General features: G+C 40.4%; 1 protein-coding gene across 1 annotated transcript in view; it reads right to left on the bottom strand.

Annotated features, from left to right (window-relative positions):
* The window catches only part of LOC109080632 (leucine-rich repeat-containing protein 4B-like), a 30,861-nt gene extending 21,825 nt beyond the window's left edge, over positions 1-9,036 (bottom strand). The window contains exon 1 of the mRNA XM_042725166.1: positions 8,528-9,036. The gene's annotated coding sequence lies outside the window, so the exon portion shown is untranslated. The remainder of the gene's footprint in view (positions 1-8,527) is intronic.
* Between the last annotated feature and the right edge of the window lie 7,951 nt (positions 9,037-16,987).

Raw genomic sequence — 16,987 nt, 5'->3', positions numbered from 1 at the left:
TTTTTTTTTTTGCCCGGGTTGTTCGAGTCAGATTTTTACTTGCCCTGCCAACATTTATACTGGCACCCCACAATTAAATAAATAGCTATTTTTAGCCACATATTTTAATATGCATCAGAATATAGCCTATATATCAGAATACATATTTTAAGTTTTTTGTAAAAAAAAATAAAAATAAAAAAAAGATTTTTTTTTTTTACTTTCACCCCTACAATTAAACAAATAGCCATTTTAGTCACATATTTTAGAAAAAAAATTATTTCTATTTTTTTTTTGTTGATTCTTAGATGATCATTTGTTGATTTATTATATCATATTTTAATTAACAAAATACACACCAACAATGCATAAAACATCTCAGAAATCCAAATGTTTAAATTTACAAGGCATAAAAGCACATGTACAAGCTCAACAAATGTAATGTGCAGTGACAGCCCAGCACTGGCCCGATAGGAAAACTGACAGTTCCGTCAACTGGCTCAAAACTCTCTTACACTTGCCCCGGGCCATTAGGCCATCCTTTTTTGTAGAGGCCTGCACAGGATCACTGAGAAACCCGAGAGAGCGAGAAAAATAATTATATGTGTGGGTGAAGGAATAAAGGCCAGCACATTCGCATGATGGCACTCTGCATAATCACTCTAAACATGGAGCCAAGGCTCTGATTTATCAAGGAAACAGCACGGATGCTTCTAGCTTGCGCTACCTTGCTCTGCCCTTCTGCATTCTTCATCTTTTGCCCTTCATTCTCTCTTTTTCTTTTCACAGCACTCTCACCTGAAGACAGGGTAACTCAAATTTTCAACTCCACCTCTTCAGTTTCATAAACACCTCACTCACTCTTAAATCAGAATAAATGTAAATAAGCAAAGGTGTAGATTTTTAATCCACCTTTCTCTAATGTACCTGTATAGCACATACTTCTATGCCACAGTGAATACTGGAACACAGAACCAGTTTGTATTATGTTAACAATTCATCAACATCTGCATTGTTCTGCTGATGCAGACAGAAGAGTGTTTCCTACTAAAAGTCAATGTGACTAATTCCAAGTGAAACAGGATCCTAAACAAGCAGAAATGAAGGATTTGACCTGATTTAATCAATCGTGAATTGACTAGATTGTGATTTTGTTGTTAACAAAAACAAAAACTGTTCAAATCAAATTCGCTAACTGAAATAAATCTGTAATAAAATAAAAGATGAAAACCAGAAGCTGAAATAAAAATATTAGATGAAAACCTTAAAGTTGTAAGGTGTAAACCAAAATTTGAAATGAAATTTCTACTTTTTTTTTTTTTTTTTGCTGAAGTACAAAAGTTGAAGTAAATAACATTACTAAAACTAAAATAAAAATAAAAGCAAAATATAAATATTAAAAAGCTATAATAAAAATGACAAAAAATAACTAAAATTAAAATGAAATTTACTAAAGAAAATTAAAATAAAAGAAAATTAAAAATATTAATAAATACTAAAATAGTATTTAGTAGTAATAGTAATATGGAGCCAGAACTAAATGTGATGCCTAAATAGCTAAATGACTTGTTCAAACAGGAAAGTCATGTCGGAGAAAGTCCATGAAACTAAAGTTTGACTAAAGATTACAAATACACAGATTTTTTTTCTTTAAAAAAATACAAAAATAACCTGAACAATAAAACTAGCAACATACAATAAAGTAAACAAGTTCCGAGTTTTACTTAAATGTGATAATAGAACAACAATTAATAATACAAAGAGATGCCTTTGATTACGATAAACTTGCTGGTTGCGCATAACAAATAGGGCTGCACAATAAATCTGACAAGCTACGCAATATCGCGTTTATAATTGAAGGTGATTCATCTGTGTTAATGAACGTGATATTGCATAGCTTGTCAGTGATCCATGGCTGTGTGTATTAAATGCTGCCCCATCTGAAAGCATGTGATGGAGATTTACTACTAATCACAGAATCAGCTTTACTGACGAGATGCGCATGACAATGGCATGCGATTTATTGTGCAGCCCCTAATAACAAACATACAACAAATTATTTGTGAATTAATGACTCTGCTTTTTAACGAATTAACCAAAGAGCCTACAAAAATCATCTCAAACTCACTTTATTTATCATTTTGAATCTGTCTAATGACTCATGCACTGACTGAATAAGTCAGAGTGTTCTTCCTCAAGTACTAAGAGAATTCATAAATTAAATCTTTAGGGAATTGGACCATTACATTCCCAGCTTTAACTGTGAAAAACGTGCATAATTCAAGGTCTTTCCTTTGCATTAGACTTCCTTTGTGACTACTTCCTCCCACCCCAGAGGATGGCATTAAGACAGTCCCCAAACACACACAAATGCACCTCGTGGTGACCACCACTTCACAGTAAATAAACTCTTCCCAAGGGACTGTGTCTACTTAAAGCCTCACGAAAAGTAGCACAGATGAGGCTCTGAATCCAGGACTTCTAATCAGACATCATCATCATTGTGATACACTGTTTGCTGGCTGGCCTGCTTTGTAAAACACAGTTAACACACTTATTCTCGCACCAAAAAGCAGGCAAACATATATGCGCACATTTACAACAGGGAAATCCCCTTAATCTGAGTCTACACTGCTGCACCGAGCCCTCCTCCTGCCCTGGCTCACTTATTCTTTCGGTGACCCGAATCAAACTCCTTCCAGATAGTGTGGCTCAATGCAGCGGCACCGTCATAGTGCTTGCGTTGCGAGGTCACTGAAGCCTGAATGCTCTCATTACCAAACTGCCTCTCCAAACACATGAGCTAACCAAAGCCTGACCACTTCCATTACCCCAAGTCAGCTTTACTCACACATGATCGAGCCATTGTCTGACCACCCTTACAAGTTAGGCTCTGTCTGTTTACCCATGAAGTAAGCAGTTCCTGACAGTCTCCATTAGGGAATATCAATGTGACAATCCATTATCTATATAACATCATATTACAGCTGCCTCTTGTCGCCTTGAAATCAATGACTTATGAACACATGGCTGAATCTTAGGTTGACTTGCAGTTAACCCAGTCCTTTTGCCAATATGCGTTAGGATCATGGCTAAAACACTTCCAGATGTACAGTTCTTCTTGTTTTGAGTCAAACATGATGTGCTAAACATAGACCCATCACTTGCAGTTAGAATTAGTCACGCATGGATAAACCTCAGCATGGCTGCAGTCACTACAAACACATTACGCAGAGTTTTATGTTCTGAAAGCATCTCGGCTTGCGAGCTTTCTTCCAATAGCCGCACAGAGGTCAGCATCTGTCATGACTCAACTTATTTTATGGAGCGAAAACCCAAAAATACACCATGTGTGACCTTAAAATACCTCCATGTATTCTTTCTGTCTGAACAAAACCAATCAGAATGTTCATTTTGTTCACCTGACAAAAACAATAACACCAGTAGCACGAAACACACTTGCATGAACCAAGTTGTGAAAATCTGCTAATGTGCACATAATCTAAACAAATATAGACTGCTTTATTAACACACGGCTGCCTATTTCACCTCAAATCAACAAAGACTCATAACAATCCCTTATGGGCAATTTACTTAACACGGCACTGGCCATCCATGCCTATTGTCTGTCTTCACGAACATATGATCAAGATGTTCCCCCGTCCTCTTACACATGACAGACCTCTCGCCCAAGTCCCTCCATCCCTAAAGCCTTTTACCTCCACATGAGTGCACTTCCATCGCTCTAGTGGGTTTCCAGACCTCACCACGGGAGACTTGAATGCCACGAATGATTCCTGCCTTTGGAGACATTTCCACTGTTTCCAATTATGTTACTTCGGGGCTGGATTACGGCATTAATTTCATATCGCTAACCACTGCCATTCCTTACTGACAATTACTCAATAATTAAAGGTCTGACAGTCTTCATTGTTCCCCTGAAGAACCAGCACACAGGCCTGGACTGGGGAACTCAATCAAAGCAATCATGGCTAATTATGCCGTGGCCCTCTTCCTCCACACCCCCACTCTGCGGGGAGAGCGAAGGAGGCCAGAATCAGCACTATGGATGGGTCAGCACGGTTCAGTCCACCTCATTTATTGGTTTTGAAAGCAGGCCAGAGTATGCAGAAAGCACCCCATGTCACTTCAACCCTGTGACTGCACATGCAAAGGTTACATGCGATGATTTATACGACGTCAACTCCATATCAACGGAGACGCCTTGGATTGTTAAATTAGGCAGTGGTCAATTCAGCAGTGCATCCATCTCTTATGAAGTCTGCAGATGGCCTTCTGAAGATCCAGCTGAGAGCAGCGTGTCTTGAATGCCACTAAGAAATTTAGTTTTGCATGATGGCAGATCGTTCGAAAGTGGTTCAAGCAAAGAAGGCAGCCAAGAAGGGTCATCCTTCTCCCTCGCTTAAACAAGGTGATTTATATTTTATGTGTGGTGCATTAAAATAAGACAGAAGTGTCTCGCACTTGCCATGATGGTGTAACTGTTATCCCTAGACATCACTTCAGACTTATTCATTACACTTTTATAACTTTGCTCAATGTCATAATTCAGCCAGCCAGTAGATGTAACACATTGCAAGATGCATTAGCTAAACGTCCTGCTCTCGCATAGTGTTATATGGCCTTGAATACAGACTACAAGTAGGACCAGAGCACCGTAAAGAGGCGTCTGTGCCGTTATCTCTAGGGGAAATCTTCCGGCAATGTAATGGCTTAAATATTATGGGAGATAAAACTAAAATTCGACACAGGCTCTGATTTTTGGCTTCAAACAAAGGTCTGTGGAAGCACTTAGCCCCTCCTAAAATGCCTGCTTTTGATAAACCCGCTCTGGACTGAGATGGAGTCTTACAATCAACAATATCGTACTGCAAAATTTCTCTGCATGTCATCAGCCAGAATTTAGCTCCAGATCCCATGGCACAAGAGCACCAAAGACTAGTTGATGGCTAACATCATCCAACACACTACAAATACCTCCCACGCCCATTCTGAGTTAGAAAAACAGACTTTTATTGTTGTGCAGCGGATATTCAAAAAAAAAAGACTTAGGATGATGTGTCACCTGGCATGTGCAAGAAGATGCCTATGAGGCAATTTAGCCCAGTGGAGTGTGTGTGTCTCTGTGTGTGTGTGTTTGTGTGTGTGTGTGTGTGTGTGCACGCATGTGTGATCATTTCTGTGAGTCATCTAAATTTCTTGCGAAGAGACAGGTGTGCAGGTGTGTTGAACCATGTCCCATGTGAGTGTGTGTTTTTGCTTATCGTTGTCATTGTCTATGAGTAAACAAGACAGATTTATGACTCTAATAATTAAAGAGCGTTCTGGTTTAATTAATGCATTACTGTACACATCCATCACTGAATTTTCCTAATGGAAACAGAGGTGAACAAGGGTGAAGTAAAATAAATAAAATTTACAAATTGAATACATAAAGTTTGCTCCCTGTCCATCCAGATCCTATAGAATACTTTATTAAAGGAATATTCCAGGATCAAAACACGTTAAGCTCAGTCGACAGCAGTTGTGGGATAATGTTAGTTACCACAAATTATTTTGACTCGTCCCCTGATGTTTTTTTTTTTTAAAGCAAAATTGAAGGTTATGGTGAGGCACCAGTGAAGCATACTGAACGTGAATGGGGCCCATGTTTGAGGAGCAGAATTATTAAAAGCAGAAATGCAAGGTTTTTATTTTATAAAAGCACTTACATTAATTAATTCCTCTAACAAAACTTGTGTATTATTTGAGCTATAAAACTGTTTAATTCATATTTACAGTCATTTTTGGATTCCATTGCATTCCATTGTCATGGTGACAGATTTGTAAAATTGCAAAACTTTTTAATATTCAAAAAAGCACAAAAAAAGAAAAGAAAAAGCTGACAGTTTCCGGCGGTTTATCCCTCTAATAGATGATCAAGGCCATAACATGTGCAAAGTTATCATGCAACACTATGCAACAGCACCTTGCTCTCCACATGCACATAATTTAATCCCACTAAGGCGGCTGGTTCTGTTCTGCAGCTGCGTCTTGTTTTTCCTTGATGTCAACCGACTTTCATTGCCTTGGTTTTCTGTGTGCCTGTAAACCACCTTTTAATCATTACCTAATTATTAAGATCTAGATTTGCCGCAGGCGCTGAGAAGCAACTTGCTGAGTTGCAGCCCTGAAGGGTCTGATTGGAGCAGAAGGGTTGAGGGTGCAATGCTCTCTGTGAACTGCTACCTTAAAGCATGTCTGTGTAAAGCCTTCCTCTCTGACGGCTGATGTCTGTCACCTTTTGACCCACTGAAGCCCCTTCATACATTTAAAAAAGGCACATGAAACGCAAAAGTAAGGTGAGGCATCAAAGGACGACTAGCGCTGCAAACATAAAAGGTATGATTTTAAAGGGCCTTTTAGCAAGAAAAGCTTGAAGCTGATGCAAAAAAAAATAAAACATTAGGCTAGATATCATGTATCAGTTATAACTTTACATGCAATATATTGCACGGTCACAGAGAGGAATGGAGTGTGAACAGAGGCCTTTAAATGATTATTCATAAAACTTCATGTCACCTTTAAATTTAAAACCTGCATGTTAAGAGAACCCATTGGAAAATCCACAGCAGGTAATTGGCTCACTTCAAACCATTCAAGAGGCATTAGAGAGTTATTAACGTGCGTTAATTCCAACATGGTGGATGGTTTTTATGAATACGGCCCTGGGTGACTCCAGAGTTTAAAGGGATAGTTCACGCAAAAATGAAAAGGCTGTCATCATTACTCGCCCTCATGTTGCTTCTAACCAGTACGACTTCCTTTCCTCCACGAACCACAAAACGAGATGTTAGTCAGAATGGCAGCCTCAGTCACTGTTCACTTTCACTGCATCTTTTTTATCATACAGTGAAAGTAAATGGTGACTGAAGTTGTCGTTTCTGCCTAACACAAACTGTTCCACCTCTGAGGAGCTCCAAGAACTGAAAAATGGAAATGTTCTAGTACTCACCAAGCTGAAAGAAAACGGTTTACAAACATACATCTCATGATTGTGTTATGCAGCCATTTTGGCCCAGCAATACCTGGCTTGCAATGTGAAATGTCTCCCTCAAAGCTTGAGTTCAAATACATTTATTTATGTGATGTGTCATGGCTTACGTTGCCAAGGGAACGTATATGATAATGAAAGCACTTTTTTGCTCTCTTATATATACACTCTGGATGGAGACTGAGCTCTCTGTAAAAAGCCTAGTCTTTCTCTTCCAATATGACAGCATGACTCAAACTCTGGATCCATCTGATCACCCACTTTTTACACCATAAACTTCCAACTTAACCTAAAATCCTTTTACTTCTGAAATGACATAGCAATAATATATCATCAGCAGCATTTACTATTATACCTAACAAAACACACAGATATAAGGTAGAGCTTTATTCCTCCGTAAATAAGATACAGCATGAAAAACCTGTGTGAAGAATCGCACCCTGTTCCTTCAGCAACAGATGCCCAAGTCATCACCACTCATGTCACACACACACACACACACACACACACACACACACACACACACACACACACACACACACACACACACACACACACACACACACTATCAGGGCGCATAGCACATGCCAATGGGCTAATTTTCTCCCAGCTGAACCACAGCGACAACACATCAGCATTTAAACCCTTTGTTTCATGTGTCACATATAACAGCAGTGGATCTTCATTCACTGGGCTTAATCTGTTTGTTTCTTGTGCGCGAGCGGTGGAGCTCGTTCAGACAAGCCGCGCGCGCTTTAGCGATTTATCACAGGCCACACAGCGACTTCGTATTTATACCCATACATTTTGACAAAGCGTCTTCCAAAGTGAAACAGCTCAATCATTTTCAAAAAATACAACTAATCCAAAAAGTTAAAAGGCAACAGATTTAGTGGTTGCCACAATGGTTACTGGTAAACCAAGAAACAGCGTGACAAGTAAACTAAAGAAATTGCGCATTCCTCGGTTCAACACTCTGACAAATACGCATTGAGAGGCCGATATTTAAGATTATTGCACACATAACCAGCACTGACTAAAACAGCGTACGTTACGTTTTCAGATCTGTTTTATTCGCCAGTGTGTTTAAAACGAATAAACCCCTCATTCCGCGTCTTGTTATCAGCAGTCCTATATCCTAAAGTAATCCATCCATAATTTATGACTCCAGGTCACTCCAAATTGGTGAAAGGTGTCTCGACAGCACAAATTCATGAGTTTACATCGACGCCCGGACACACGCGGGCGCGCACCCGCGTTCAACTGGACACAGAGACACATAATGTCGCATTAATTCCTTTGTACTCATATACATCATAAAACAAGGTTTGCGTTATTACAATCGTTAACACAAATGCAAAATAAGAGAAAATACAAAATTAGCCTTATTAAACGCAGCTGGCTATTCATGCACAAAATTTCCAACACTACCGAACATACGTACAAAATGTTTGTTTTACAAGTAGCTAGTATACTGTATTTATTCAGCCTTACCTCGTCTATTCTTCCTTTGATTTTTATCTAAATATATCCTTCAGAAGCTCTGGTGCGGAATCGATGTATCCTCTCGCCTGTCTTTCTCCGTCTCCCTAGCTCTCTCTCTCTTTCTGTTCAGCCTCTCTCTTTCTCTCTCTCTCTCTCTCTCTCTCAAATTGATTCACCCTTTCGCAAAACTGGAAGCACAGCACTGTCTCCCTGTGAGTAGTGGTGGGTCAGATGGAAAAATACACGCAGGAAGAGATTACATCCAACTTTACCAGAGTAGCCTACATATTAATGAGCCTGTACAACAAGTAGGTTAAAAGCCCATGAGATGAATTAATTATTATTCGCCTGAATCAAATGGCACAACTGAGATAGCAAAATAACGCATAAATCGCAAAAACCGACCACTCTTACTCAAGTACTCTCGTTAGTCAGTCAAACCTAATTGCGGAACCGTTAACCGAAGACTTTAGAAACTGCATACGATCCTTAAATGTGCTGTAAAGGTAAGGTTGGTGGTTCTAGATCTTCAGACTAACCCAAACACGCCCTCTATTAATACAGAAATTATATTAACCTGCCAATCAGAAGCTAAACAAGCTCGGCGCCGCTCAGGTGTTTGAAGGTTGAGAAATCGCGAATATTCTGGGCATACAAATTACAAAAAATACGCTCCATGTTCACGTGCCACGCTCTCAGCTTCCGGATTCCCATATATGGAGTTCCCGCCGTGAACGCGTAAAAATGACTGAGAGACAAGGTTGAAAGCTCATCAAAAAGCCTTCTGATTGGCTAAACAAGCAGAGATGACCAATGAAATCTTTAGAATCGCCTGGGAGTAGGGGTTTGCACTAAACTGGTTTGGGGAACAAATCCTTGTTTGATCGTGCCCGGAGAGAGTGTTTTCAGGGTGATAGCATTTTCTCACACCATGATTTTGAAATTATCACTAGTGAGCAGAGGGAATGGGAAACTAAAAACGGACTGGAACTAAAAAAAATCTGGAGTGATTACAGAACGTCTTGAGTGGGATGAAAAAGATTACTGTTTAGTGTTGCCAAGTCCACGGTTCTCCCGCGGAATTGGGCTAGGCTACTTTTATACTGTTGCTGCGTTTATTATTATTATTATTATTATTATTATTATTATTATTATTATTATATACCGAGATGTTACTCCCAAGAAAGATGTTTTACCACCCCCACCAGAAAAAGATTTTGAAGAGATTTTAGTAGTCAGTTTTCCCCTGTTGGACTAGTTTTGACCATGATTGGGCTAGTTTTGTTATACAGACCTGGCAACCCTATTACTGCTGCTCTACTCCACTCACAACTCTCCAGTATGTGTGTTGCTTGAGATTGATGCATTGGCCTCTTTTAAAACTATTTTCGTCGGTCTCGCCAAATTTAGTTTGAAATGTAAGTTACTCAGTATTAACTTTATGTTAATTGAACTATTTGTTGTACAGACAATTTTAAAAGTGTTGTTGTTCTCATCCCTGCTGCCGGATCACTCGCTCATGTGAATAAGCCAAAGTCATGAGAGAGATAACTATATGGGAATCTCTTATCTACAGGGACAATTACTTATTTAATGAGCAATGGCGCAAGGCAATGTCAGGCCGTATCAGAATTACGCACAGGACATGCCAATCAATCGATGCATTCTGTGATAGAGGCAGACATCTGTCCTTTTATCGACACGAGACAGGCCTGGTAATGCATAAGAAATCCCTGCTCAGCTTCACACTTTGTCTGTTTGTGTAGGAGTGATATTTGTGTGCCTATGCATGTGTGAGGTACAGAGCGCATGTGCGAGGCCACAGCACGCGCGCGCTCCGCTTTGGATGTTACGTTGCCATAGCAACGCCGAGTCGCATACAGTAGCCGAATCCGCGAGCGCCCAGCGTCTGGCTTCAAATGCTTCCACCGCGCACCTTTCCTTTTCTCATTGGTTTGAGGTTGGGTTGAGGATAGGATCGTTTTATATTTTTGTGGGGTATATCTCTATATACGGGGGGGTGTGAAATTTTGTTGGTGCTCGGAGGAATTGGGGGTGGCCTAAATGAGGTGTGAGAGGAGGAGGGAGAGGTCAGTGGAGGAGCGACGGAGAGAGAGAGAGGGATGAGGGACATCAGATGGCTGATTAGCACTGAATTGATAACGTTCTAAATTCAGACAAGAGGAATCAGTCACTGCCTCACTCTCTATCCACTTTTAACTCTTCACATCCGACTCTGCGGATAGTAGGCTACGTTCATTGCTCGCAATAAACGTCTGAGAGATGAGATTGCAGCTGACTTAACCTCCCTTTACCCCCCCCTCCCCCTTTTTTTCAGATCGGATATGGAACACAGCTGCTGTGTCTTTCAGCCTAAAATGATATTCACATTCAGCTATACGGCTTCCTCCCTCGGAGGGGCTCGTACGGTCCAGTGGCCAATCCCGGCACCCTCGGAATCAGCGTGCCCCCGAGCGAACTCCCTTCACCTCACTTTCGTACCCCCCTCCTCCGACTCTCTCTGCGGCGCACTCGCTCCACTGACATCACATCTATACCATGAGCTCCCTGGCTCTCTTTGAATACCCCCGCCCCCTTCCCTTTCCTTCCTGCCTTTTGCCCCCGAACTCTATGCAGTAGTAGAGGAGGCATTGTTCACAGCCCACAGCTCAACCCTGGAATTCTACACCAGTAGGCTCTCTCTCTCTTTCTCACTCTCTTTCTCGTCCAGGTTCAGCATCCTGCTCCTTCTTCCTCTCCCTCCCTCTCTCTCTCTATTAAATTTCCAGTCACACAACAGTGCAGTGGATATCCCTCCCTCCCTCCGGTTTTCTCTCTCTCGGTCCTCTTTCCAATCTCCTCCTCTATCCCACAGATACCCTCCTATGTTGAAATCTTCCTGGATCTCTGTATGTCTCCCTGTTGACTGCTCTCTCTCCAAGTCAAAGCCCTCAATCTCCATTGATTAAGACTGCAAGCTGTCCCCCTCCTCATTTACAATTGCCTCATCTCTTCCGCTTTCACCCCAATTAAAACAAATCCTTTCTCAAGGTTAGTAACCCCCCCCCCCCCACACACACACACACTCACTCACACACTTATCTGGTTGTGTACATTTCAATGCACCGTGTGTGTATTTTTGACCATGTGCACTGTGCTTTCTTGGTAATTTTCCTTCTTTCGGTCTCCTTCTTGGTGCAGCTGAGATGTGACTGATTATGTGGACACCACAGGCCATTAAATGAACAGAGATGTGGCCCGGCTGGAGGATTAATGCAGTTCATATGATGAAGACAGAGCGGGCACGCTGAACACTATCTATAGGCCCTGTGTGTGTGATAACCGCTCTTGGCCCTTCAGGGGGAACTGCAGGAAAGCATGGGGCCCTTTGTGCGCTGCTATGCTTTACTAGCTTTAGTGAACACGACACGTTTCATGCCACACTTCGGAATTAATGCTCACCGCCGTGTCCTCACCCACAGAGCGAAATACTCCCAAACCACATGTGTGGGACAACACGGTGCTCTCGGGGTGTTTGTGCGCAGTTTTGCTGTGCCTGCTGACTGTTTATGTCATGCGAGTCAATGATGTGATGCTCTGTTAAAATTTGTTCAAAACTACATTCAAAATGCAATTCACATAGAGAGATTTGAACACAAATCTCCTGTGTTTTTAATTGCTGTATTGAACTTACTTTTGATTTTGAGAAGTGAAAAATGTTAGGATGATACTGTCCTGATACTGTTTTTTCTTATATAAACAACACTGCTTATCAACACTGGTTATCTGCTTCACTGCTTATATTTATTATGTTTCAAAACAAGGAATGACATGATAAGAGTGGATCCCTGCAGACCCTCATGATGTTGTAAAGGTCAATAAGTCTCTTAAAATATCAGATAATTTGAGGCAAAGTTAGTCAATTTTATGGTGTGAATCCCCAAAAACATGATTTATTATTTTTGGAAAGAAAAAAAAAAACTAAAAACTTTGTATTCAACATGTAACGAAAATACAATGAGTTCATTAAACTGGACCTTTCCTTGAAAATATAAATTAAAAGAAAATAGAAAAGATTTTTTCAAAAGCATGCAAACCCAACATGAAGGACTTTTTCTTTAACTAGATTTTAAAAGTTTCTTCCTTCTCTTTACTGTGAACTTGTAAAGTGCAAAGTAATATGTGTCCTACTCTCCAGAAGCCACTCTTGGGTTCTGGTGTGTGAGCGTGTCTAATGTAAAATCTGTGCTTCTGGTTTTGTAACAATTTTTTTTTTTTTTTGTGCACAGGTCCACCAGACATGTGGAAAGCACTGCTTCCTCTCCGCTGCATTAAACCATGTCAGCAGATTTAACCACATCAAAATTTGCTATTCTCAAGGGCATGTCAGAATAGAACTAAAGCAGTAATTCATGCTGTGTGCCATGTTCGTGTCAAATCCTGTGTTGTCCTCTCAGAATGACAGAAGGGTGGGGCTACTGTTCATTGCACGCCTTTTTGAAAGGTAGCAATACAAAACAATATTAAAGCTGCAAGCAGTGATGAACGGGCCCTCGCACCCGGGCTCACCACCACCGGGTGGCTTTTGTAAAACAGCGAACGGCGAGAAATATGCGTTTAATGTGGTAAATATAAGAGGAATATGTCAAAGTCATTTATATGTGCCAATCTTCCAGCTGCCAGCTGGTGGCGCTATTACTATAACTGGATTTTGTCATGTAGATTTCTTCAGTCCAGCACTTTTATCAAGCGTATGAAATTTTGTGCAGACTGAACATGGAATGTTTGAGTTAGTATAAAGCATGTTGTGTCCTATTGCCAGCAGGTGGCGGTATGATTATAACTGAAATATTGGCGTTAAGATATCTTCAGGCCATGACTCTTATCAAATATCTGAAGTTTGGTGCAGATTGGACATTGCATGTTTAAGTTAGTGTAAAACAAGCCATTTTCTGTTGTCAGCAGGTGGAGCTATGATTATAGTGGAATAATGACCTTCAGATGTGTTCAGGCCGAGACTCTTTTCGAACATGTGAAGTTTGGGGAAGATCGGACTTCTTATGCCTGAGTTACAACAACTTCTATTCCCATGGCGAGACATCGAATTTTGTCACGGCGCCATGGCCACACCCTTTAATGAAACCTCAAGATGTTCACAATTTAACATCGCAAAGGCCTTTAGATTAGACTGACCAAATAAAATTATAAAATGTCATAAAATTTCTAGGAGTAGTTTGTTACGGCGTAAAACATGTCACTTCCTGTTGCCAGCAGGTGGCGCTATAGCGATATCTGAATATTGGCATGTAGATATATTCAGGTCAGGAGTCTTCTCAAACATGTGAAGTTTGGGGCAGATTGGACATTGTATGTCTGAGTTATAGCAACTTCCTTTCTCATGGCGAAACATCGAAATTTGTAAGGCCGCCACAGACATACCCTTAAACAAAACCTCAAGATCTTCGCAATTTAACATCGCAAAGACCTTTATATTACACTGACAAAGTTTGGTGTTGATCTGAATAAATCTCTAGGAGGAGTTCGTTAAAGTACAACCCCTGAAAATGGCAAAAACGACACAAATTTTGCAGAGAAAATTCAAAATAACTGACTTCCTGTTGGGATTCAAATTTCGTACCAAGATACTTTTTTGTAGGTATTGGTGTGTTACATGTGTGTGCCGATTTTTGTACATGTACGTGAAACGTAGCTCGAGGCACACTCCGTTGAAAGTGTATAGGTGGCGCTATCGAGGCATTTTGCCACACCTAATGGAATATTGGCCTCCAGATGTGTTCAGGCCAGGACTCTTATCAAACATGTGAAGTTTGGGCAAGATCGGACATTTTATGCCTGAGTTACAATAACTTTTATTCCCATGGCGAGACATCAAACTTTGTGATGGCGCCATGGACACGCCCTTTAACAAAAACTCAAGATCTTCACAATTTAACATCGCACAGGCCTTTAGAATAGAGTGACTGAAAAAAAAAAATTGTGTCATAAAATTTCTCGTGGTAGTGATCTCAAAACGTTGTTTTTTACCCTTTTCAAACTCTCGATTTAAAAAATAGTTTTCTCTTGGTGCAGCAACATCAAAAGCTATTTCTAAACACAATATACAGTATATCCATTCAGAATGTCCAAGATCATAAGAATACAATTATGCACAGTCTCTTTGGTATATAAAATATACATTTAAAATATTTCCAGCTGTGGTAAACAGCTTATGTTACTACAGACCTATCCCAGAATACCAGCACATTGTGTTACTCTATATTCATGATTTTTATAAAGATCAAATGTCATTTTATGACCAATGCAGAAAAACAACTAATTCTCATGGGTTTACATACTTTTTCATGCCCTGTCCATATATTTATATTTTTTAGAATTATATTTAATTAGGCTATTTATAAAACTGACGATTAAAAAAAAAGAATATGTAATTTATTAAAAATTATATACATCATGTGACTCATAATTAGGATGAATATTGTCAGCATATTGTCAAAAGTGTCTAAAATACATTTTCATTGTGATAGGTGCAGCAGAACCTTTGCAGCAGAAATTCTTATTTGCTCACCCTCATGTTGTTTGAAATTTTATTTATTTTCCCTGTGGAACACATGATGAGTTAAAAATATATATATCAAAGCTGCCCTTTTCCGGTGAAAATGCATGGTAAGCAAGGGGAACTAAGTTCACATTCTGACCTAATGTATATTAGTATATAAAACAAGCTACAGGTAGTCCAAAATGCAGCGGCTAGAGTCCTTACTAGGTCCAGAAAATATGATCGTATTACCCCAATACTACAGTCTCTGCACTGGCTACCTATTAAGTTCCGTATCAGTTACAAAATATCATTACTTACCTACAAGGCCCTTAATGGTTTAGCTCTTGTGTACCTAACTAGTCTTCTATCACGCTACAATCCATCATGCTCCCTAAGGTCACAAAACGCTGGACTTTTGGTAGTACCTAGGATAGCAAAGTCCACCAAAGGAGGTAGAGCTTTTTCGCATTTGGCATTTGGAATAGCCTTCCTGATAATGTTCGGGGTTCAGACACTGAACTCTCTCTGTTTAAACACATCTCTTTGACCAAGCATTCAAATAATGCATCTCATAATCTTGTACTGCAGTTATATCTGATCAAATGTGCATTATTATTCTTTAGCTTGGGTTAAACAAATCAATTTTGCTTGGTTGGAACAGCAGCTACGCTAATTATTTCTCTATTTGTTTCTATGTTTTTGCCACAGCAGTCTGGATCCAGAACACCTGAGAAGAGACGATGCCAACCCCTCAGAGGACCTCAGATGATGCCAACCCTGAAACAACATACAGAACTACCAAATATTCCTACAAGTGTGACTGCATCATATAATAGTTGCTGTTAATGGTGTTCATCGTCTGTTTGTTTACGTCTTTAATTGATTTTTCCGTACACTTCTGCCATATGTACATAATCTGACAGTCACCACTAAAACTGCTCCCTTTGCCCCTTCGAAACAAAAGGTACATGACAACCTTGAGTAGAATAGTGAGACTAAAAAGTAGGTGGACCAAACCAATGAAAACATGAAGACCACTGCTCAATGCGAGCACTATGAAAGCACCACTGCAGTGAACCCATTTTGATAAGCTCTTGTGTTGCCTTTCTACACACTGTCTCTCAATGGGCTGTGCTATTGGTTAATATACTTCCTATCAGACCTCTCACTTGCACCTCCTGTTCTTAGCTGCATGTCAGCTGCTGTACCGCATCAAATCAGGATTTGCAGAAGGCTTAGTCTTGCTGTGAAAGAAATGCATTACATCTTTCTTTGTCCTTTTTTCCCCTCCTCACATGGTCTGACCCGTTCAGAGAGAGGGCAACATGGTGCTCCAGCACTCCTGTCCGATACATGTCATACAAGAAACAGATCAGCTTCCCCACAGCGGTGCAATTAGACCCAATAACCATCTTCACTGTCAGAATACAAACCTCTCAAATGCTCCCTTGTAGGCACAAAACTCAAACAAAACCCTCAATCTTCACCCCGACCCTTGTGCTGTGGATGTGGAATGGATAAGGACTTCGAAAATCTCAAGAAATGACAGAATACATCTACACGCAGATCCTCCGTCACTGCACATCCATTAAGGCCACAGATGCATCTCTGCCCCGGAGGTCCAACAACCATGTCACTTTTTTCTGTTAGTGCAAAGTGAACATCTCTGGGAGTAAAACACTCGACTTCCTTTCTCCTGCCACTGGGTTTTATATTTAAAACAGAAGTCAGTCAAAGTGATTGCCCCCTAAAACAAACTCGCCGTGGCTCCGTGACCCACTTATTCCCTTGGCCACAGCTCAACATCGATTGAGCAGATGCTGCAAAATTAAATGCAGCCATACGGCCACTGGAACTACAACAATACTCGCTCTTCCAGATGAGTGAGCAGAATGGCCCAACTCCTCACG

Source organism: Cyprinus carpio, chromosome A3 (genome assembly GCF_018340385.1).
Source record: "Cyprinus carpio isolate SPL01 chromosome A3, ASM1834038v1, whole genome shotgun sequence".
NCBI lineage: Eukaryota > Metazoa > Chordata > Actinopteri > Cypriniformes > Cyprinidae > Cyprinus > Cyprinus carpio.
Note: the sequence above shows the minus strand (reverse complement) of the source record. Positions and strands in the feature narration are given on the sequence as shown.